This window comes from Misgurnus anguillicaudatus, chromosome 2 (assembly GCF_027580225.2).
Source record: "Misgurnus anguillicaudatus chromosome 2, ASM2758022v2, whole genome shotgun sequence".
NCBI lineage: Eukaryota > Metazoa > Chordata > Actinopteri > Cypriniformes > Cobitidae > Misgurnus > Misgurnus anguillicaudatus.
Window position 1 is genome coordinate 51333828 of NC_073338.2, and position 26405 is coordinate 51360232.

The 26405-nt window shown below is 38.2% G+C and overlaps 1 protein-coding gene across 7 annotated transcripts in view; it reads right to left on the reverse strand.

Moving 5' to 3' along the window:
* Window positions 1–22706, reverse strand: part of LOC141351142 (receptor-type tyrosine-protein phosphatase S-like) — a 126804-nt gene extending 104098 nt beyond the window's left edge. For 3 of the 7 annotated variants that reach the window (XM_073857673.1, XM_073857666.1, XM_073857658.1), the window contains exon 1: window positions 22537–22700. The gene's annotated coding sequence lies outside the window, so the exon portion shown is untranslated. Of the gene's footprint in view, window positions 1–22536 lie in introns of all 7 variants that reach the window. The other 4 variants (XM_073857638.1, XM_073857632.1, XM_073857676.1 and 1 more) reach the window with 2 other exon arrangements.
* Window positions 22707–26405: the final 3699 nt, after the last annotated feature.

A 26405-nucleotide genomic window follows, 5' to 3' on the forward strand; every position in this document is an offset into this window, starting at 1 on the left:
CTTTGATATCAAGCCAGCTTTATGGTCATACAACTGTTTCTTCACTAAACTAAAGTGTATAGTCATAAAACTAGCTAGATGTAACACAATCATGACCTAATGTTGCATGCACAATTTTGTCATTGCGCCACCTACTGGTTTTGAGGTAGAATGTGTTTTTTTGCCTAAAACTACTACAACAACACATCTAAAACCATAAGTCATCATGGATTATTTCTTTCATGGCTTTGACTATAATCACTGGTGGTTGCCAATTCACTCCCTAGCAACCATTGAGAATACCTTATCAACCGTTTTTGCAAAAGCAATATCTCTGCATCAGAACATCGTAGAGACACGGGGATGGTCTCTTTTGACTAATTAAACTTGTTATAACATGATGTGACCCATGTTTTGCCACTGAAAACACCACTCGCATGTCCTTCAGTGCTCTAATGTTCCATGATTGTCAATAACAGAAGGACGATTGCAGTAGACAAGAACTTAGATTATTTTTGTTGATAACTTTTTGTTTTTTCATCTAAAATTATAAGATTTACCTAGGTTCTTCAAGCTGCTTATCCGATCTCAATTTTACATCCTTCTGTGCCCTTTTCGGCTTGACCCCGGCATTGCTGCTTGCAGCTATATTTAGGGGTCAAGCCCAGAATGGGCGAAGACCCCTATTGTATCCGTTAGTTTTCTTTTTAGGGGTCAAGCCCAGAATGGGCGAAGACCCCTATTGTATCCGTTAGTTTTCTTTTTATAATAATAATTATTATTCCTATCCCCTTGCGGTCTATGGCAGCCCATAGAACCGTACGTAGGAAAGTTATGAAATTTGGCACGCTGAAAGAGGACAGTCCAAATAATATCCACAGCAATTTTGGAGTATCTATCTCAAACCCTCTAGCGCCACCAACAGTCCAAAGTTGCACTTACGTTTTTGCTTATAACTTCTGACCCGTAAGTCCCAGAAACGAAATTCTTGTTTCCTCCTTGCCTCAAGACGATTCGATAGGACCCAATGACGTAATTTTCCCTCATGAAAATTTTTCCGCCATTTTGAATTATTCGTAAAACCTACTTTTGCGAACTCGTCCTAGGGTTTTTGCCCGATTGCCACGAAAATCGGTATGCAGCATCTAGAGACCCTCACGGCAAAAAGTTATTAAAAGAATTTTAATAAACCAATGCGTTGTCGTATAGCCCGTCAACAAACTTTACGTAGAGCGCAAAAAAACAGGTTTTAGCCTGTATCTTCGGCAAACTTAAGCCTATTGATACGATACTTGGTACTTGAGATTCCAGTCTGGAACTACGGGTGTATGCAGAGTTTCGTCACAGCGCCACCTAGTGGTCAGAGTTATGCTTTACACGCCTATAACTTTGGCTCTGATTGACGTATTTTCACGGGACTTGTTTCTTTGGAGTTCTGAATAGTTCCCGAGTCCAACGATACCAAACATGCCAGAATCTGCCTTACGGTTAACCCTGCGCAGCAAAATAGCACTTAAAAAACACGCGTGAATATCTCCACGAACGTTTTTCCGATCGACTCGAAAACACCATAGGAAGAAACTAACCTTACCTTCTGAACAAAAAGTTCTATTGGCGTTATATTAAAATTTTCCTCAGAAATGGCCGAAAAATGCAAAAAACGAAAAATTACTTTCAAATGTTGTGTTTTTTACACACAAATGGTTATAACTCTGCAACAAAAAGAGATTTTTTCACCAGATTTGATACGCTGATACGACCACAGTCTGAGGCTACACAAAAATTGTATGCTTGCACCACTAGTTGGCCTTATAATTGAACAAAACCTGTGAAATCATGCCACCCTATGGTCATACAACTGTTTCTTCACTAAACTAAAGTGTATAGTCATAAAACTAGCTAGATGTAACACAGTTATGACCTGATGTTGCATGTACAATTTTTTCATTGCACCACCTAGTGGTTTTGAGACAGAAATTTGGTATTTTTGCTTAAAACTACTCCAACAATACATCTAAAATCTTAAGTCATCATGGATTATTCCTTTAATGGCTTGTTGCATGCCAATTAACTCCCTAGCAACCAATTAGGATACCTTATCAACCATTTTTACAAGAGCTATATCCAGGGCCGCCTTAACCTAATGTGAGGCCCCGGGGCTAAGAGGTTTTGTAGGCCCCCCTTCCCATCGATTTATAGTCTCTTTTTTTAAGTGTATTATCTAGGTAATCTACATCACAAAATGCATTAGTTTCTTTCGAGACATACAACAGTGAGTTTTCCCTCTTTGAGCCAGAAAACACCATAATATTGTTATTAACATATCACTTGTGTTTATGCCCACTTGAGCATAAACACAAGACACTTTATTTAACAACCACACACAACAACTTGTGGTGATAATAAAACCAAAATGTGTGAAAGTTTATATGTTTATAAGCTTTATGTTTATATAGTTTTTGGAATATAATTTGCAGAAAATTGCCACTCACTAACTAAATGCTCACCACAGTTTTAAAAATATAATAAGTTAAAGTTAGTTTTAAAGTGAAAATGCATTAATGATAACAAAAGATAAGTCTTTATAGACAGAATCTTGTTAAATGCATTAATGATAACAAAAGCTAAGTCTTTATAGACAGAATCTTGTTTTTTAATCATTTATTTATTTTGTAGGCTACTGAAGATATAGTATGCATTGTATTTAGTATTTATGCATACATAAGCATGTAAACCGACCAAGTATGAATATGCACAAGACAGACAGGGAACATACCTGTATATAAGATCTTTAGATAATGAGATTATAATGGTGCTATCAGGGGATGATAATTTGAGATGGTTTTGTCGCTCTTTACTTTCTTAGACTTGCACCTTTACCGTTGCGTCTCTTTCTCGTCTTTCTACTAACAGATGTGTGTACTGTGAGCTGACGTCGCGTCAAACTACATCGCTCCAGCTGCGCACGCGTCACTGATATAAACGCGAGTAAACTTAAACTTTATAACAACTAACAGCATTATGTGCGGGAACTCCTTTCTTAATTTAGCGGCACAGTTTCTTGTGCACGGGTCAGAGACTTCTGCATGCCAGAGAGCTGAACCAGCACAGAGAGAGCGAACGAGCGAGCGCGCGCACGAAAGAGAGAGAGAGAGAGCTGCACCTCACTAGTGCATTATGAAATTTCAGAAATTACTCTTTCATTTGTTGGTGGATTATTTACCGTTTCTCTGTCACACTCAGTCTAACGTGCAGGAATGTCAAGTTGACAACGCGCACTTAATTACATTACGCAGAATAAAAAATATGTTACATCTGACATTTTAATTCACGTTAAGTTACAACGGACCAATCAGCAGTCATGTAACGTGCAATTAGAGTGATTGACAGAAAACCCGACAAGTTACAAAACAATATGACATTTTCAGCTCGTCATGAACGCAAACTTGGGAGGCCCTTGAACTTGGGAGGCCCCTGGGCTTCAGCCCAGGTAAGCCCGTGCATTAAGGCGGCCTTGGCTATATCTCTGCATCAGAACATTGTAGAGACATGGGGGTGGCCTCTTTTTACTCATTAACACCACTGTAACATTTTGTGAGCTGAGAATTGCCACTGCAAGCACTACTCACATTTCCTTTAGTGTTCTAGTTGTCAATGCTCCTCGGGATGAGAGGGAGAGATTTCACTGAATGAGAACACAGCTTTTTTCCTGATAACTGTTATAATATTTTGTCTAAAATCAAGAGAATTTCCTATGTTCTTCAAACCGCTCATCTGAACTTTACTTTCTTCTGTGCCCTTTTTGGCTTGACCCCGGTAATTGCTGCTTGCAGCTATATTTATTAGTTATTCTTCTTCCGCCATTGCGGTCTATGGCAGCCCATAGAACCGTACGTAGGAAAGTTATGAAATTTGGCACACTGATAAAGGACAGTCCAATGTGTCCCCAGAGCAAATTTGGAGTCTCTATGTCTAACCCGCTAGCGCCACCAACAGTCCAAATTTGCACTTATGTTTTTTCTTATAACTTCTGATCCGTACGTCCTAGAAACGAAATTCTTGCTTCCTCTGATTCCTTGGCTCAAGACGATTCGATTGGACCCTATGCTGTCATTTTCCGTCGTGTAAATTTTCCCGCCATTTTGAATTAATCAAAAAAACTACTTTTTCGAACTCGTCCTAGAGCTTTTGTCCGATTGCCACGAAAATTGGTATGTATCATCTTGAGACACTCATGGCAAAAAGTTATCAAAAGAATTTCGCTACAGCAATCCGTTGTCGTATACCTCCTTAACGAAGTTTACGTAGAGCGCAAAAAAACAGATTTTAGGCTATATCTTCGTCAAACTTAGGCCTATTGACACGACACTTGGTACTTGTGATGCCAGTCAGGAACTGAGGGGGCATGCTCAGTTTCGTTGCAGCGCCACCTAGTGGCCAGAGAAATGTTTTATACACCTATAACTTTGGCTCCGATTGACGTATTTTCACGGGACTTGTTTCTTTGGAGTTCTGAATAGTTGCCGAGTCCAACGATACCAACCATGCCAGAATTCGCCTTACGATTAATCCTGCGCAGCAAAATAGCGCTTAAAAAACACGCGTGAATATCTCCGCGAACGTTTTTCCGATCGACTCGAAAATACCATAGGCAGAAACTAACCTTACCTTCTGAACAAAAAGTTCTATTGGCGTTATATTAAAATTTTCATCAGAAATGGCCGAAAATTGCAAAAAACGAAAAATTACCTTCAAATTTTGTGTTTTTTACACATAAATGGTTGTAACTTCGTAACGAAAATATATTTTTTCACCAGATTTGATACGCTGATGTATGAGCACATTCTGAGGCTACCCAAAAAAAATTGTATGCTTTCACCACTAGATGGCCTTATAATTGAACAAAACCTTTGATAACAAGCCAGCCTTATGGTCATACAACTGTTTCTTAACTAAACTAAAGTGTATTGTCATAAAACTAGCTAGATGTAACACAATCATGACCTGATGTTGCATGCACAATTTTTTCATTGCGCCACCTACTGGTTTTGAGATAGAATATGGTATTTTTGCCTAAAAACTACTGCAACAACACATCTAAAACCATGAGTCGTCATGGATTATTCCTTTCATGGCTTTGACTATAATCACTGGTGGTTGCCAATTCACTCCCTAGCAACCATTGAGAATACCTTATCAACCGTTTTTGCAAGAGCTATATCTCTGCATCAGAACATAGAAGAGACACGGGGATGGTCTCTTTTGACTAATTAAACTTGTTATAACATGATGTGACCCAGGTTTTGCCACTGCAAACACCACTCACATGTCCTTCAGTGCTCTAATGTTCCATGATTGTCAATAACAGAAGGACGATTGCAGTAGACAAGAACTTAGACTATTTTTGTTGATAACTTTTTTGTTTTTTCATCTAAAATTATTAGGTTTACCTAGATTCTTCAATCTGCTTATCCAATCTCAATTTTACATCCTTTTGTGCCCTTTTCGGCTTGACCCCGGCATTGCTGCTTGCAGCTATATTTAGGGGTCAAGCCCCGAAGGGGCGAAGACCCCTATTGTATTTGTTAGTTTTCTTTTTATAATAATTATTATGGCAATTGTTTCTGTTAGTAAATTTTTCTTCTTCCGCCATTGCGGTCAATGGCAGCCCATAGAACCGTACGTAGGAAAGTTATGAAATTTGGCACACTGATAAAGGACAAGCCAATGTGTCCCCACAGCAAATTTGGAGTCTCTATGTCTAACCTGCTAGCGCCACCAACAGTTCAAAATTACACTTATGTTTTTGCTTATAACTTCTGATCCGTAAGTCCTAGAAACAAAATTCTTGCTTCCTCTGATTCCTTGGCTCAAGACAATTCGATTGGACCCTATGATGTCATTTTCCGGCATGAAAAATTTCCCGCCATTTTGAATTAATCAAAAAAACTACTTTTTCGAACTCGTCCTAGAGCTTTTGTCCGATTGCCACAAAAATTGGTATGTATCATCTAGAGACACTCATGGCAAAAAGTTATCAAAAGAATTTCGATACAGCAATCCGTTGTCGTATACCGCCTTAACGAATTTTACATATAGCGCATAAAAACTGATTTTAGGCTGTATCTTCGTCAAACTTAGGCCTATTGACATGACACTTGGTACTTGTGATGCCAGTCAGGAATTGAGGGTGCATGCACAGTTTCGTCGTAGCGCCACCTAGTGGCCAGACAAATGATTTATACACCTATAATTTTGGCTGCGATCAACGTATTGTGACGGAACTTGTTTTTTAGGAGTCCTTAGTAGTCGCCGAGTCCAACGATACCAAACATGCCAGATTTCGCCTTACGGTTAACCCTGCACAGCAAAATAGCGCTTAAAAAACATGCGTGAATATCTCCGCGAGCGTTATTCCGATCGACTCGAAAACACCATAGGAAGAAACTAACTTTACCTTCTGAACAAAAAGTTCTATTGGCGTTATATTAAAATTTTTATCAGAAATGGCCGAAAATTGCAGAAAACAAAAAATTACCTTCAAATTTAGTGTTTTTTACACATAAATGATTGTAACTTCGTAACGAAAAGATATTTTTTCACCAGATTTGATACGCTGATGTATGAGCACATTCTGAGGCCACACAAAAAAAATTGTATGCTTGCACCACTAGTTGGCGTTACAATTGAACAAAACCTGTGATATCAAGCCAGCCCTATGGTCATACAACTGTTTCTTTACTAAACTAAAGTGTATAGCCATAAAACTAGCTCGATGTAACGCAATCATGACCTGAAGTTGCATGCACAATTTTGTCATTGCGCCACCTACTGGTTTTAAGATAGAATATGGTATTTTTGCCCAAAACTACTGCAACAACACATCTAAAACCATGAGTCATCATGGATTATTCATTTCATGGCTTTGACTATAATCACTGGATGTTGCCAATTAACTCCCTAGCAACCATTGAGAATACCTTATCAACCGTTTTTGCAAAAGCAATATCTCTGCCTCAGAACATTGTAGGGACACGAGGATGGTCTCTTTTGACTAATTAAACTTGTTATAACATGATGTGACCCATGTTTTGCCACTGCAAACACCACTCACATGTCATTCAGTGCTCTAATGTTCCATGATTGTCAATAACAGAAGGACGATTGCAGTAGACAAGAACTTAGATTATTTTTGTTGATAACTTTTTTGTTTTTTCATCTAAAATTATTAGATTTACCTAGGTTCTTCAATCTGCTTATCCAATCTCAATTTTACATCTTTTTGTGCCCTTTTCGGCTTGACCCCGGCATTGCTGCTTGCAGCTATATTTAGGGGTCAAGCCCCGAAGGGGCGTAGAACCCTATTGTTATTGTTAGTATTCTTATTATTAGGGGTCAAGCCCCGAAGGGGCGAAGACCCCTATTGTATTTGTTAGTTTTCTTTTTATAATAATTATTAGGGGTCAAGCCCCGAAGGGGCGTAGAACCCTATTGTTATTGTTAGTTTTCTTATTATTAGGGGTCAAGCCACGAAGTGGCGTAGACACCTATTGTTATTGTTAGTTTTCTTATTATTATTATTATTCTGCTTCTTGTTCTTCCGCCATTGAAGTCAATGGCAGCCCATAGAACCGTACGTAGGAAAGTTATGAAATTTGGCACACATGTAGAGGACAGTCTCAAAAATTACTATAGCAACTTTGGTGTGTCTGACTCAAACCCTCTAGCGCCACCAACAGTCCAAAAACCCACTTATGTTCATGCTCATAACTTCTGACCCATCAGTCCTAGAAACTAAATTCTTGTTTCCTCTGAATCCTTGGCTCATGATGATTCAAATGCACACATTGATGTCATTTGTGTCATGCACATCTTTCCGCCATTTTGAATTTTCCGTAAAACCTACTTTTTCGAACTCCTCCTAGAGCGTTTGTCCGATTTGCATGTCCTTTGGTATCTAGCATCTAGAGACACCCCTGACAAAAAGTTATCAAAAGCTTTTTGATAGACCAATGCGTTCTCGTATACAGTGACAACATATATGGCGGCGAGCACGCCAAAACGGACGTGAGGCCGTATCTTCGCAATACTTTGGTGTATCGACACGAATCTTGGTATATGTCATTACAGTCATGACCTGAGGGTGCCTGCAACATTTCGTCACAGCGCCACCTAGTGGTCACGAGATTCAAAAAATGCCTATTTTTACTTATAACTACTTCAAACTTGAGTCTAAAATCATGAAGTTGGTCTTGTTAGATTCCTTGAGGCATGCCGAGTCAAACGATATCAAACGGTTTTCGGTCGGCCATTTTAGGTGTCGGCCATTTTGAATTTTCCCATTAAGTTCAGTATTTCACAAACAGAATGGCCTATCGCTACGAAATTTGGCATGGTTCATCAGAGACATGTTCTGAGCGCACATATAAATCTTTAGGACGGCGCCACCTAGTGGTCAGGATATGTAAAGAAATTGTTTAAAATCTTTATTTCATTTGATTAAATTGCTACACTGACATGAGACTTCACTCTATTGATTCCTTGGCTCGTGCTGAGTCCGACTGTACCAAATATGTCTGAGTCAAACCTACTTCCTGTCGGCCATTTTGAATTATATTGAACACCTACTTTTTCAAACTCCTCCTAGAGCGCTCGTTTGATTGGCTTGATTTTTGGTAGGCATCATCTAGAGACACTCCAGACAAAAAGTTATCAAAAGCTTTTTGGTAGACCTATCCGTTGTCGTATAACGCATCAAAGAATGCGAGGGCGAGCACGCCAAAATGTGTTTGAGCCTGTATCTTCGCAAAACTTTTGCGTATTAATATGAGACTTGGTATATGTCATAACAGTGATGACCTGAGGGTGCATGCACCATTTCGTCACACTGCCCCCTACTGGTCACGAGATATAAAAAATGTCTATTTTTGCTTATAACTACTGCAAATTTGAATGTAAAATTATGAGACTGGTCTTGTTAGATTTCGTGAGGCATGGCGAGTCAAACGATACCAAATGGTTTTTGGTCGGCCATTTTGTGTGTCGGCCATTTTGAATTTTTCTTTAAGTTCAAGTATTTCAGAAACGCAATTGCGTATTGTTATGAAACTTGGTATGGTTCATCAGCAACATGTTCTGGGAGGACTTGTAAACTTTCCGGTGCCCCCTAGTGGTCAAGAGATTTGAAGCTATATCTCTGCATCTCTTTATCGTATTTACACCAAATTTGGTGGGTATCATCACAATCAAGACCTGAGTCACAATTTATTTTTTGGTCAGTGCCCCCTAGTGGTCAAGTCATTTAAGGCTATATCTCTGCATCTCTTTATTGTATTTACACCAAATTTGGTGGGTGTCATCACAATCAAGACCTGAGTCACAATTTATTTTTTGGTCAGTGCCCCCTAGTGGTCAAGTCATTTAAGGATATATCTCTGCATCTCTTTATTGTATTCACACCAAATTTGGTGGGTGTCATCACAATCAAGACCTGAGTCACAATTTATTTTTGGTCAGTGACCCCTAGTGGTCAATGCAATTAAAGGTTATATCTCCGTATCGCTTTATTGTATTTACACTAAATTTGGTAGGTGTCATCACAGTCATGACCTGAGGCACCATCTATTCTTTTGGCACAGTGCCACCTAGTGGTCTCAAGATACAAAAAAATTGCTTTTTTTCATAAAACTAATGCAAACTTAGATGTTAAATCATGGCAGTCATCACGTATGAATCATTTTTTGCCATGTTTGGCTTGACCCCGGTATCGCTGCTTGCAGCTATATTTATTATTATTAGGGGTCAAGCCCCGAAGGGGCGTAGAACCCTATTGTATTTGTTAGTTTTCTTAATTTTATTATTATTATTAGTTATTCTTCTTCCGCCATTGCGGTCTATGGCAGCCCATAGAACCGTACGTAGGAAAGTTATGAAATTTGGCACACTGATAAACGACAGTCCAATGTGTCCCCACAGCAAATTTGGAGTCTCTATATCTAACCCACTAGCGCCACCAACAGTCCAAAATTGCACTTATGTTTTTGCCTATAACTTCTGACCCGTACGTCCTAGAAATTAAATTCTTGTTTCCTCTGATTCCTTGGCTCAAGACGATTCGATTGGACCCTATGACGTCATTTTCCGTCATGAAAATTTTCCCGCCATTTTTAAATATTCATAAAACCTACTTTTGCGAACTCGTCCTAGAGCTTTTGCCGGATTGCCTTGAAAATCGGTATGCACCATCTAGAGACACTCAAGGCAAAAAGTTATTAAAAGAATTTTGATAAACCAATCCGTTGTCGTATAGCGCGTCAACAAATTTTACGTAGAGCTCAAAAAAACGGATTTGAGGCTGTATCTTCGCCAAACTTAAGCCTATTGACACGATACTTTGTATTTGTGATGCCAGTCAGGAACTAAGGGTGCATGCAGAGTTTCGTCACAGCGCCACCTAGTGGTCAGACTTATGTTTTACATGCCTATAACTTTGGCTCCGATTGACATATTTTCACAGGACTTGTTTCCTTTGAGTTCTAAATAGTTGCCGAGTCCAACGATACCAAACATACCCGAATTCGCCTTACGGTTAACCCTGCGCAGCAAAATAGCACTTAAGAAACACGCGTAAATATCTCCGCGAACGTTTTTCCGATCGACTCGAAAACACCATAGGAAGAAACTAACCTTACCTTCTGAACAAAAAGTTCTATTGGCGTTATATTAAAATTTTCATCAGAAATGGCCGAAAATTGCAAAAAACGAAAAATTACCTTCAAATTTTGTGTTTTTTACACATAAATGGTTGTAACTTTGTAACGAAAAGAGATTTTTTCACCAGATTTGATACGATGATGCATGAGCACATTCTGAGGCCACACAAAAAAAATTGTATGCTTGCACCACTAGATGGCCTTATAATTGAACAAAACCTTTGATAACAAGCCAGCCCTATGGTCATACAACTGTTTCTTAACTAAACTAAAGTGTATAGTCATAAAACTAGCTAGATGTAACACAATCATGACCTGATGTTGCATGCACAATTTTTTCATTGCGCCACCTACTGGTTTTGAGATGGAATATGGTATTTTTGCCTAAAACTACTGCAACAACACATCTAAAACCATGAGTCATCATGGATTATTCCTTTCATGGCTTTGACTATAATCACTGGTGGTTGCCAATTTACTCCCTAGCAACCATTGAGAATACCTTATCAACCGTTTTTGCAAAAGCTATATCTCTGCATCAGAACATCGTAGAGACATGGGGATGGTCTCTTTTGACTAATTAAACTTGTTGTAACATGATGTGACCACTGCAAACACCACTCACATGTCTTTCAGTGCTCTAATGTTCCATGATTGTCAATAACAGAAGGACGATTGCAGTAGACAAGAACTTAGATTAATTTTGTTGATAACTTTTTTGTTTTTTCATCTAAAATTATTAGATTTACCTAGGTTCTTCAATCTGCTTATCCAATCTCAATTTTACATCCTTTTGTGCCCTTTTCGGCTTGACCCCGGCATTGCTGCTTGCAGCTATATTTATTATTATTATTATTCCTCTTCCGCCATTGAAGTCAATGGCAGCCCATAGAACCGTACATAGGAAAGTTATGAAATTTGGCACACATGTACAGGACAGTCTTAGAAGTTACTATAGCAAATTTGGTGTGTCTAACTCAAACTCTCTAGCGCCACCAACAGTCCAAAGTCCACTTATGTTCATGCTCATAACTTCTGACCCGTGAGTCCTAGAAACTAAATTCTTGTTTCCTCTGAATCCTTGGCTCATGATGATTCAATTGCACACATTGATGTCATTTGTGTCATGCACATCTTTCCGCCATTTTGAATTTTCCGTAAAACCTACTTTTTCGAACTCCTCCTAGAGCGTTCGTCCGATTTGCATGTCCTTTGGTATATAGCATCTAGAGACACCTCTGACAAAAAGTTATCAAAAGCTTTTTGATAGACCAATGCGTTCTTGTATAAATCAACAACATATATGGCAGCGAGCACGCCAAAACGGACGTGTGGCTGTATCTTCGCAACACTTTGGTGTATCGACACGAAACTTGGTATATGTCATAACAGTCATGACCTGAGGGTGCCTGCAACGTTTCGTCACAGCGCCACCTAGTGGTCACGAGATTCGAAAAATGCATATTTTCGCTTATAACTACTTCAAACTTGAGTCTAAAATCATGAAGTTGGTCTTGTTAGATTCCTTGAGGCATGCCGAGTCAAACGATACCAAACGGTTTTCGGTCGGCCATTTTGGGTGTCGGCCATTTTGAATTTTCTCATTTTTTCAAGTTCAGTATTTCACAAACAGAATGGCGTATCGCTACAAAATTTGGCATGGTTCATCAGTGACATGTTCTGAGCGCACCTATAAATCTTTAGGACGGCGCCACCTAGTGGTCAGGATATGTAAATAAATTGTTTAAAATTGGATATAGAGACTATATTTATTCTTACTTCTTCTTCCGCCATTGCGTCTATGGCAGCCCATAGCAGCGTACATAGGAAAGTTATGAAATTTGGCGCACTGATAGAGGACATTCCAAAAAGTTTCCACAGTAAAATTGAAGTCTCTATATCCAACCCGCTAGCGCCACCAACAGTCCAAAGTTGCACTTATGTTTTTGCTTGTAACTTCTGACCCGTATGTCCTAGAAACAAAATTCTTGTTTCTCCTGATTCCTTGGCTCAAGTCAATTCGATTGCACCCCATGACGTCATTTGCGTCATGAATATGTTTCCGCCATTTTGAATTATTTGTAAAACCTACTTTTGCGAACTTGTCCTAGAGATTTTCCCCAATTGCCACGAGAATCGGTGTGTAGCATCTAGAGACACTCCTGGCAAAAAGTTATCAAAAGAATTTCGATAAACCAATCCGTTGTCGCATGGCGCATCAACAAATTTTATGTAGAGCGCAAAAAAACTGATTTTAGTGTGTATCTTCGGCAATCTTAAGTCTATTGACGCGACACTTGGTAGTTGTGAAGCCAGTCTGTATCTGAGGGGGCATGCAGAGTTTCGTCACAGAGCCACCTAGTGGTCAGACGAATGTTGTACATGCTTATAACTTTGGCTGTGATCGACGTATTTTCACGGGATTTGTTTCCTTGAAGTCCTGAATAGTTACCGAGTCCAACGATACCAAACATGCCAGATTCTGCCTTACGGTTAGCCCTGCGCAGAAAAACAGCACTTAAAAAACACGCGCAAATATCTCCGCGAGTGTAATTCTAATTGACTCGAAAACACCATAGGAAGAAACTGACCTTACCTTCTGAACAAAAAGTTCTATTGGCATTATATTAAAATTTCCATCAGAAATGGCCGAAAATTGCAAAAAACGAAAAATGACCTTTAAATTTTGTGTTTTTTTACACATAAATGGTTATAACTTCGCAACGAAAAGAGATTTTTTCACCAGATTTGATACGCTGATGTATGACCACAGTCTGAGACTACACAAAAAATATTCTATGCTTGCACCACTAGTTGGCCTTATAATTGAACAAAACTTTTGATTAAAAGCCAGCCCTATGGTCATACAACTGTTTCTTAACTAAACTAAAGCGTATAGTCATGAAGCTAGCTAGATGTAAAACAGTTATGACTGGAGGTTGCATGCACAATTTTGTCATTGTGCCACCTAGTGGTTTTGAGTTTGAATATGGTATTTTTTGCCTAAAACTACTGCAACAACACATCTAAAACCTTGAGTCATCATGGATTATTCCTTTCATGGTTTGGAGTATAATCATTGGTGGTTGCCAATTAACTCCCTAGCAACCAATTAAAATACCTTATTAACCGTTTTTGCAAGAGCTATATCTCTGCATCAGAACATCGTAGAGACTTGGGGGTGGGCTGTTTTGACTCATTAACACAACTGTAACATTTTGTGAGCTGAATATAGCCACTGCAAGCACCACTTACTTTTTCTTCAGTTTTCTCGTTATTATGATTATGCTAGTCGAAAAAAGAGGAAGAGATTTTATTAAATGAAAACACAGCTTTTTTGCTGATAACTGTTAAATTATTTTGTCTGAAATCAAGAGATTTTCCCAGATACTTTAAACTACTCATCCGAACTCAACTTTACTTTCTTCTGTGCACTTTTTGGCTTGACCCCGGTAATTGCTGCTTGCAGCTATATTTTAATTTGCTGTTATTACAAATGAAACACATGAGAAGTGCCCAAACTGCAGTGTTTACAGAGAGTACACTGAGACCGATACATACTGTTTATTGAGCGGATTCCCATGATTCCTGCCGTCACATAAACCACACATACACACGCGCACATGCACACACACGCGCACACACACGCGCACGCACACATCACCTGTCTGTCTCTCTTTACTGCTGTGATCTCATCACAATTCATCACACGCTTCTCGTTTCTGCACAAGTAAAAGACTACAGTTACTTACACAGCTACATTTCTGTCTTAGAAGTCAGCAGTCTATCTAGGGCATATAGACAGTTTCAGCAGTAACAACATAAACAAACGGCTTTCGTGGAACAAACGTAACTTCTGGTAAAATCCACAAAGAATCAATAACAGCAGAGTATTTTAAGAGTAGTTAATTTCTGTTAACAAGCAAAATAAATAACAAGTAGATTACCTTAGTGCAAATCAAAAACTACACTGAGCTAACGTTACTGTGTAAAATGTGTACTATATAATCTATACAATCTTAACTATAGAACAGCTGTCAATCCTCTCTTCAAAACCATGACAACATTCTATAAAGCTCAGCAGGTTCACATCTCATGTGTGAGGTCGCTTTACCATCTCTTGTGTTAAATCACAGACCAGTAATGATCTCATACTGACAAACATGTCAACATAATGAGCAGATCCACAGGAGGAAGAGCTGAAACAAACAAACACTTCTGATTTATTTATTTAGTTATACGTGACCCTGCCTATCAAAAAACCAAGCTAACGTCTTTTTTTTGTGATTTACTGTTTCCTACATAACATCATCTTATATTATATTATATTATATTATCAATGTTTTTTGCATCAGATAAATTATTATAATTATTATTATTTGTTTATTTGATTGGGACAGTGCATGTAAATGAACAAACGTGGAGAACATGCATGTAAACATAGCCCAAAGGCTAATTTCCGTCCATAGTCCCAAAGACTAAATCACACTAAATAAAATTTACAAATAGTACATCATTTATCAATCAGTCAGCTAAAGCCCCACATACAATATTCACATAAAACTTGAGAATTCATTAAACTTCAAAAGTCCATATATAAATTACGAGAAAAAGACAGAAGAGAAAAAGAAAAGAAAAAAAATACAACATACCCACTAATGTGTGCAGCTTTGGTTTGCCCATAACCATTTTTTGCAACTAGGCTTTTTAAAGAGCTATATGTAGGGCATTCTATCAATGTTAAGGGAAGACTATTCCAAAGCTTCCCACCTCGGACAGACAGAACCGTCTGACGGAAGATGGTGCACCTGTGGGGTTTTCATCAAGTCTCCTCTAGTGGAGGCACGAGTGGTCCTCTGCGGATTTTCTTTAGACTTGATAAAGTCCTTCAATGGTGGAGGAGCTAGGGAGTTTAGAACCTTATGGCGCATTTCCATTGCATTACACGGTTTGGTGTAGTTTGGGTCGGGTCAGCTTACTTTTGGGAGCTTTTCTATTGGGTGCAGTACGTAGTACCCAATACTTTTTTTGTACCACCTCAAGCGATCCGAGCTGATATCAAACGTGATGCGAAAACATGGTAGATCACTGATTGGTCTGAAAGAATCGTCACTACCAGCGTCATCGCTATAATGTAATTAGCTTTAGCTTACTGCTAGCTTGCGCTGTCTGGAGTAAACCTGTTGTCATCTGTGCTCTGCTATAATTTCCCAAACTCCCTTTTAGCGATGAAAAACATCCACAGGCTAAGAATCAAGAACACCATAACAGTTTTTTCCAGACTTGCAATTTGTAGCAGCACATTCGCAACGCACGTTGCGATATCAGATAATACTTTGTACTTCATGATCAACAAAAAAACAAAATAATACTTTAATTGCATTGATAAACCTGTGATGGTTTTCTGTGATGGGAAAGAAATGTAAGCCATCAACATCTAATAATTTACGCGAGAGGCACTCGAGAGACGGGTGCTTGTTCTCCCGACAGCATCATCCTAACACATTGACCCCAGAGGATCTTATGAAAAACTTTTTTAACGAAAATAGAGCAAGACCAAAACATTTTACAGCTGATCGCTGAGAAAAATGTTAAGCGACGATGTTAAGTATAACCGCAGCAATGACAGTGTTCTTAATATGATAATGTAAATGTTTTTAATAATGCCATTAATGTTTATTTTTTTAATCAGTGTGTACAACTGTTCAACTAAATGAATATAAAATGGCAAAGATGAATGCACATTTATACATTGATTGAATAGATTTATAGCATTTAAAAAAAAATTTTTGGAAAAAATAATTTGTTTTTATTATAAATCTTTAAAAATCAAGTTATGGATTTGAATTTTTTATGTTTTAATTACCTTAAGATGCTATGTGAAAGTTTGTAAGAGAAAATAGTGATTTTCATCTTGTCACTTTCTTGGTATAGAAAACACGTTCTTACCGAAATTTGTCAAAATGGATTTATTGCGTTTTGGAACCAAACTCTTCAAATATTCCCAAGTCAAGACAAGTCAGGAAAATTAAAAATGCGACGCTGGCACATGACGTCAACTCATATGACTCTTCTTAACAGCGTAATGGAGGACGACGGCTTCACTTAGTGGAGTAATATTGAAGTTTTAGAAGTCTTGTTACAGAAATAAAGCTCTATAATCTTGAATAATCCATTTGCAATCAATTGCATATCGCAACGTTTTACTTCATCTGTGGTTTACCTTGGTTACCTTGAATTGTTTCAGCAAGTGTTTAGTATAAATGCAGATATCAGATAATGTATGTCAGCTAATCAGAATAGGCATCAAGATCTGGAGTTTAAATCCAGCCAGAGTGACAGCACATCAAATAAACAACTAAACAATATTTTTAATGAAATATTGATAACTAATCAATATCGGATTGAAACCATATAAAATATAATCAAATGCCCTGATTAGTTGCCATACACAGCCCTATTCGGCATCACTTCTCTTATCGTCTGAAACATCACCTTGTTGTTTATTTATAGAAGGTCCCCACAGCCCATAATGTCATATTACAGTAAGCACAGTGATTTTAGAGCTGGTTGGGTATCATGTTACAAAGTTGAGTCAAAGACGATGAAATTATAGAAATAGTGAAATGAACAAATTCACCACCTGGATGTTACACGACCGAACCAAAGAGGAACCAAATGACCTGAGGTCTTTATCTTCAGTTCTCTCTCTGATAATCACACAACATTGAGTGACGAGTTATTGACTCAATGGATTGATGCAACTCGGCTCGTGAATGAAGCCTGTAAATTTAAAGACCAAAAAAATCAATAGTAAAGAGCAAATGAGAAAGTGACTGACGGTACATCTGCTCTCAGCATATAAAGCTTCATCTATTCACTGTGATTTAACTTAATGATGGTGACCATACATGATGTGCCCAATCTGTTCAGGTCAAAGGTCAATATAGTGACATATGGACATTGATATATTTTTATCAATACACCTTATGCTAGGTTAAATGCAAACGTTATATATCAGTTTTATTCTGTCTATCCACAACACAATGTGTAATGGATATTTAAAGGAAGGACACAAGGTCAGGCGGTGCTCTTCATGCACTTTTGTGTCATATTAGCAAGCAAAAAAAAAAAACACACAGATTTACACATGCGGAGGACTTTAAAAACCTCACAAACTTTGACCACTAATGCTTAAGTTGTTTGCCAGCAATAAGAAATTACAAACTGATCATTGAAGTGTGCGTCTCTACATACAGTACTCTCTCCTGCATGTTTCTGTATATTATAGGAAGTGTTTTATACTCTCAGTCAGCCAAAGGCATAAAAAAAGAAAGGGTAAAAACTGTAAATAATCCAATTTTATAGGCATCTAGTGAAACCTGAAGCATCACCTCCATTAGGAAATGCTGAGCGTTTCTACCTTGTATTCCCACATGCATCCAAAAGTGTCTGAAATAACACGCTCAGCACCTGATCCACAGCAGATTCAGCGGCCATCTTCTCGACATCTCTCCTGCATTCTCTCACTGCTGTCAGTCAAATCATCCCAGACCAATCAGAAAGCAGCCTTGTGTGGCCGGCTGACCGCTGTGAATCAATGCTTTCAGGATGATGCCAACATCTCAATGATTCAGGATCAGAAACACAATGGTAGTTCTAGTTGAGAAGATTACAATCGAGGTCATGCGAGATGTTTAAGATGTCCAGGAAATTAATCTCAATTAAAGAAAATTCATTTCTGGTCTACAAACAGTGCAGCCATTAATACAATAAAAGGGCCTGAAACCAGATTATCTTTTGTGTTTGATTGCAGTTTAATTTGATTTATAGAGATAAAGCAATAATGTGCAGTCAGATACATCTAACCCTATTGCAAACACATCTCACTGCTTAACCAAGCACACTGCTTAAGATCTCTGACTGCTTAACCCATCTCCCCGGTTAACTTGACTCTCTGCTTAACCCGCCTCAATGCTTAACCAAGCACACTGCTTAATATCTCCCACTGCTTAACCCACCTCAATGATTAACCCATCTGACTATTTAACCGTTAACACCACTTAATGCTTCCCACTGCTTAACCCACCTTACCGCTTAACCCATCTCTCCACTTCACCCGCCTCACCGCTTAACCAAGCACACTGCTTAACATCTGGCACTGTTTAACCCACCTCACTGCTTAATCCACCTCACCGCTTTATCCATCTCACTGCTTAACCAAACAAACTGCTTAACATCTCCCACCGCTTAACCTTTCTCACTGTTTAACCCATCTCACCTCTTAACCTGCCTCAATGCTTAACATCTCCCACTGCTTAACCCACCTAAATGATTAACCCATTTGACTACTTAAACCCTAACACCACTTAATGCTTCCCACTGCTTAACCCACCTCACCTCTTAACCCGCCTCACCGCTTCACCCGCCTCACCGCTTCACCCGCCTCACCGCTTCACCCGCCTCACCACTTCACCCGCCTCACCACTTCACCCGCCTCACCGCTTCACCCTCCTCACCGCTTCACCCGCCTCACCGCTTCACCCGCCTCACCGCTTCACCCGCCTCACCACTTAACTCGCCTCACCACTTAACCCACCTCACTGCTTAACCAAGAATACTGTATAACATCTCCCACTGCTTAACCCAACTCAGCGCCTAACCTTTCTCTCTGTTTAACCCTTCTCACCGCTTAACCCCTCTCACTGCTTAACCAACCAAACTGCTTAAAATCTCCAACCGCTTAAACCCTGTCATTGTTTAACCCATCTCACTGCTTAACTCATCTTCCTGCTGAACCCGTCTTACTGCTTTACCAACCACATTGCTTAACATCTTTAACCACTTAAACGGTTTCACTGTTTAATATATCTCACTGCTTAACTCATCTCCGTGCTTAACCCAACTTAACCAATCACAATGCTTAACATCTCCCACTGTTTTACCCGCCTTACTGCTTATTGCTTAACCCATCTTACTGCTTAACCAACCAAACTGCTTAACATCTCCCACCGCTTAACCTGTCTCATTGTTTAACCCATCTCCCTGCTTAACTCATCTCCCTGCTGAACCCGTCTTACTGCTTTACCAATCACATTGCTTAACATCTTCAACCACTTAACCGCTTTCACTATTTAATCCATCTCATTGCTTAACTCATCTCCGTGCTTAACCCAACTTAACCAATCACAATGCTTAACATCTCCCACTGTTTTACCTGCCTTACTGCTCATTGCTTAACCCATCTTACTGCTTAACCCCTCTTACTGCTTAACCAACCAAACTGCTTAACATCTCCCACCGCTTAACCTGTCTCATTGTTTAACCCATCTCCCTGCTTAACTCATCTCCCTGCTGAACCCGTCATACTGCTTTACCAACCACATTGCTTAACATCTTCAACCACTTAACCGCTTTCACTATTTAATCTCACTGCTTAACTCATCTCCGTGCATAACCCTTCTCACTGTCTCACAGCTTAACCAACCACGATGCTTAACATCTCCCACTGATTAACCCGCCTCACTGCTTAACCCGTCTCACTGCTTAACCCACCTCATTGCTTAACATCTCCAACCACTTAACCTGTCTCACTGTTTAAGACATCTGAAAGAAGTCAATTTAATGCAGTGATATGCTCACAATGTTAAACAGCACATATGGAGATGTTTTGTCTAAAGACAGATCTTCTCCTTGCATTTTAATGAGCTATTATCACAATCAAATACTGTAAAAACCATGCACGATGTCAAATAACGTCATTTGCACATCACACTCTTTTTCCATAACTACCTTCCCTACCTAACAACCATCTGTTGCATCGCCTTCAGAGAACTTTAACCACAAAATCTTCACTCACATTCATCTTGTTATTGGCGGATGTCATCTAAAACTTCAATGAAACGCATCCCACTTCATTTCTCTTCATCACTATACAGAAAATAACCACATCTATAGGAACAAGACTTCATGACCATGGAAAATTCATCATTGGTAACGCTTGGGGTGGTTGCTAAGGTACTGCAGTGCGGTTGCTAGGTGGTTCTTATTGTCCGAAATACTCTTCCTATAACTCTCAATGATATTAAAGATCTTACAAGAAACTGACCAGTGCTTTCAGGCCCCAACTGTCTGAATCTGGACCCACTGTTAAACCTTCACAGATGAGCAAACAATATTCTACAGAAACATTCAGTGATAATGAGATCGATACACCTGCAAGCCTAAATCCAACACGACTGATTTCTTTCACTTACATCTTTGCACCTCCCTAGTCAAAAATCGAAAAGACTGTGACATCAAACACCAAAAGGGCTGTTTTTAACTGCTAGTTAGGGCCCTTTACAAATTCATAAAGCAGATCTGAGCAGGTGCAAAATTTCCCATGAGGACATATTTAGATATTCATTATTATTCTGCCCTCTTTGGTTATTCACGATTGGTTTGACAGTGAAAATAATAAAATATTTTCTAAGGTATATACATATAACCTCACCACCACCAAAGATCATAATGAGAAACCAGCGAGACTTACAGTACAGTGAGAAAGTGCTGAGACCGCAGATTTGAAACAATCAGATGAACTGTACAGCTACATTCATACATTTTTATACTGACTGTAAGAAAACAGGCTACTGTAAATGGTTTTATGATGAGTGCTGTTGGATTTAAGACCGCAGCAAATATGCATATAAGAGAAGATGACATACAGTATATACTATATATGCTATACATGAAAATCTAATCAGCACTTTTATTATTATCATGCATGCAATTTTATGAACTCATATTAATTGAAAGGCTACATGTTTGCACTTGCAGAAAGTCATTTGTCACATTACGTGACATTATAAAATAACTAGGGCTATCAAAAGATTGCATACAAAACAAAAGTTTGTTTTTGCATAATATATGTGTGTGCACCGTGTGTAATTATTTTGTATATGATTTGTATTTTGATAGATTAAATATTATATATAAAACTATAAATAAAATTTTTCATAAATTTATACATGTAAGTGGGTATTTATATACATACATACATAATAATTACACACAATACACACACAAATAAATGATGCAAACACAAACATCCCAAATTACCTTTTGATTTTGAAAATTAAATCAACGTTTCTATTGCGACGTTGTTTCAATGTTCAACATGGGTGAATTAAGGTCTCTGCTGCAAATAAACTTTGAAATATGCATTGATTTTGTAAATTGCATCAACATTGATATCACATTTAGCATTACCGTTGGTTTCAACGTTATATCAACGTTAAACCAACAACTGACATTATTTCAACCTAATTTCAACGTTGAAGGTCGGTTGTGTGCCGGGTTTTATTTTGTATGCGATTAATCGTTTGACAACCCTAAAAATAACTGAAATGTTTCAAAGCTGAATGAAATTCAGATCTGAGTCTCACAGATAAACACATTGAACTGAATATTTAATCAAATCCGGATGAGATATAAAGTTTACAGACAACATAATAACATCAGATCGTGATTTCTGCTGATATCAGGCTTTGTTTGCCTTCATATTTCATCGTAGTGTCAGTTATACAAGAGCCTTGACGGCCAATAAAAGACGCGTTTGTTTCGAATAATAGCGTTTAACGCGGATCCGCTTCATGTTTGCGAGATGAAGCGACGCGTCATGATCCAGGAGAACAACGAAACGCACACACACAGTAGCCTATAATAAAGACAGGCAGATCATCGCGCATTAACCGCCGCGTTATCATCTGAACACCAGTGGGTGCGGCGCGTCCGACGCGCGGAGCTCTTGCATATTCCTTGAGAAAATAATATTAATAAGACGCATAAAACATCCGCTTACCTGCGTGAACGTGCTGTTGCGCGGAAACTGTTCACGACGACTCGTGCATTATATTCCGTCCGAACCGAACCACCTCACTCGCGCTCCTCCATTTCCATTTACCTCAGGAGATGCTCCACCGGCCGCGCGTGCTGATGTCATCGATGCTCTCCTCCTCGCGCCCCGGTGCGCGCTCCTCCTTCTAAAAAGCGCGCTCACGTGAAGGGCTGTCAAACAAAGACGCGTCTCATCAACGCCTGCTGATACAGAAATGAGTGTTTATAGCATAGACCAACGATATCAGACCAAAGCGTTTGACAAAGCGTAAATTAGTTAGATTTTTTTATTATTTTGATTTTGCTTGATAGTTTTTAACAATAATCATGAATAAAAATAAAATATCAGTCAGTTAATAATTATCTGCCTTTAAAATTGACTAACAATACTGAATTAGATGAATGCTGCCGTGAAACATATGACAGATCAGATGCTCGGGTGAAAATCTTCCACATTGAACTCCTCTTCTTAAAAAACTCATTTAAAGGGGTAGTTCATCCAAAAATGAAAATTCTGTCATAATTTTCTCACTCTCGTGTTGTTACAAACCTGTATAAATTTCTTTGTTCTGATGAACACGAAGGAAGATATTTTGAGGAATTGTAACCAAACCATTCATGAGCCCCATTCACTTCTATAGTAGGGAAAAAGAATACTATAGAAGTGAATGGGGCTCAGAAACGGTTTAATTACAAACATTGCTCAAAATATCTTCCTTTGTGTTCATTAGAACAAAGAAATTTATACAGGTTTCTAACAACACGAGAGTGAGAAAATGATGACAGAAGTTTCATTTTTGGGTGAACTATCCCTTTAAGTGCTGTATTATAAAATTATAATATATAAATCAGTTTATTTAGCTGTGGTTATAAGGTGCAGGGGTTTTCTGTGTTTTTTTAACATTTTACATATTTCAGAATATTATTGTCTAAGGCTCGATGAAAGAGTTTTACTCCCTTACTCCCTTTACTCCCATTTTCCCCCTTTATAAAACAAACACAAAAGACATTTCTGTCACTGTTTTAGACTAGATTAGAAAGTAGAGGGTTGGAGGATTTTTTTCTGCTTGTAGAGTAAAAAAATGCATATTCTCAGAGGTTATACAAATAAATACATATAATTTCTTATCAGTTGCTGACACTGAGCAAAGTTGCTTTTGCGCCCTCCGGCGGCCACGAGCTGAACTGCGCGTTCTTTGTTTGCTGGGTTTGTCTTGTGTGTTGGGGTTTGAAAGAAGATCGAGTAATGAGTTTTATCTGACGTGACCCCGGCTGACGTCATAATGGGGTCCATTGTCTCATTGTAGGACCCTATAGGCACAGCTGCAGGCTTAGATGTGATTGAAATGGCAGGTGCGTTTAGAGATATGCTTAGGAATGACTTTACTATTACAGTTTATGTGTATTCATTTATTATGGCTTTGTGTCAAAAATGTGCAAAATAATTCAAATAAATTATATTTTACAGGAAGAAACTGAAGCCTATTTGTGGCCATCAAAAGAGAGTGACATTATTTTCAAGAAAATGAAGCAAAAATCTCTAATTTTACAGACATTTTACATTGGAGGGCTTATTTTGTTTTATTCTCCCTTAATGTTGATTCACAATAATTTCAACATTCATTCTGTTGTACAGTGAGTAATGTGAATTTGAGATCAAATCTCTGTTACCTGAGAACAACACGGCCTGAATGAAGCCCCTGTAAAAACTTAACAGATCTCAATTCCTTCTGTTATAAACACCTTTCAGCACCTGTCAGCTTAAACCAGTTTTACACAAAGAGGTGAAATTGCATACAGAACAAGAGACAGAAACTCAAAGAGATTAACAGTAGTGAAGTAAAAAAGCAAAGGACTTTAAGACCCAGTCAAGCAAACGGCATCATTCTCAAGAGACACAGCACATGCAGTCACACACACGCAGTCATTGGATGCTATTTATATGTGCACGGCCTGGGAGATGAGGATCAGGTTTCTGTTGTATACGGTATTTTACTTGCCCTCGGTTTATCTCAACAAACAGCGTTCAAGAGTTCCTTTTGAGAGAGACCACAGTGATCCAGCGAGAGACGAGAGTTTCATATAATCTCTTGTCAAATGTGAAACACAACAATCAAAAGTTTCAATAAGTCATTCTGACCTTTGATTCGCTGGTTGAGTGGGTCTGCTTGAAAACAGGCAATTTTGTGTCCTCTCTGAACACCAACACTAAATCTATATGTGCATCGTGCTAACCACTGAAGGACTGGTAAACCATAGATTCACCTCGGCTTCTGTAAATACAAGGTGGAGATTATTAATGTCATTGAAACACATCTGTTAACAGAAATGTTCTGTGTTAAGACTCATCTGACATCATTTTGTACATTCACTTTAAAATGGCTGGTTTATTTTTAACCCATTATGGGTAAATATTGGACAGAACACATGCTGGTTAAAAATGACCCAATGTTGGGTTGTTGTTGTGCACAATGGGTTATAATAACCCAGCATTGGGTACATTTTAACCCAGGGGTGTGTTCTGTCCAATATTTACCTAACATGGCTTAAAAATAACCCAGACATTTTTAGAGTATTTAGGGGTGGTTTTCCGGACAGGGCTTAGGTCTAGTCCAAGACTACAGTGCTTGTTTGAGCTGTCTCAATTGAAAACCGCTTGCTTTAACATACATTTAATATATATTTCAATATATCAGCGTCATTGTTTTGTCTCAAGATGCACACCACGTTTTCATAAGATATGTTTATATATAACCAAGGCCTTAGATTAATCTAAACCCTGTCCAGGAAACCACTTCATAAAGCCCAATGGACGTCTTACAGGTCCAACAAAAACATTTACAGGTCAGATTTCAGCCAGAAATCAATAGTAAAAATGAGTTTACAGTCAATGTCGTCTATTTTTATATACATTAAGAGTTATTTGTTAAGCAGACTTGATATTGTGCTAATATAATGTACCTGCATGAAGGTTTGTCTTGTAAATTATTATTCTTGCAGTGGCCAAAAATTCTCACGACATATTTTCCTTAATAAAAACAGTATAAAGTCATCATCACAAATACAAATGCTATAATGTTTAGCCACACTTTTCATATAACTGTAAGACAACAGATAAAGATCTCATTAATACAGTAATAAAAACCTTAATCAGAAACAAATACAATACAAAACATCCAGTGTTTATATAGAATTGCTTTATACATTTTATAATTGAAGAGTTTTGTTGCAAAATGAGATAAATCCATTTTTTAACATTTTTGTCAAAACATGTTTATTATGATGATGTTATTATTTGTTTTATGGTGCTACTTAGCTGTATTTTTTAAGTTATAAAGGTTTAAATCAAAACAAACCAACTGCAGTTGAATTGAAATTAATTGGAATGCACAACCAATAAACGAGATTGCTGAACAATTAAAAAAACGGTGGTTATCTCGTTTTGCAACGAAACTCTTCAATTGCATTTTCATTAGTGCAATTGTTTTGCAGTAAAGTAAGCTACTAAGTTTAGGGGCAGATGGGGTTAATGGAACACAATGCAACATATTATTAGTTTGCATTTACTTAAAACATTTACAAGAGCATGTCACCTGAGACTGAATCTGGATTTACGTATCTTACCAAGCTTGTTTAAATAAATAGAGAAAGTTAAAATTACGATTTTAACTAGTGCAAATTGAATTGTTGATATCAAGAACTCAACGAATAAAAGTTAAAACGGCTTGCCATAAAGTGGACAATTCTTAATGCTTAAAGATAATGTTACCACAGAAATCTGTTCTTGAATCCCTCTGTGCCATTAATAAACAGAGTATGTGAGTATTTATGCAA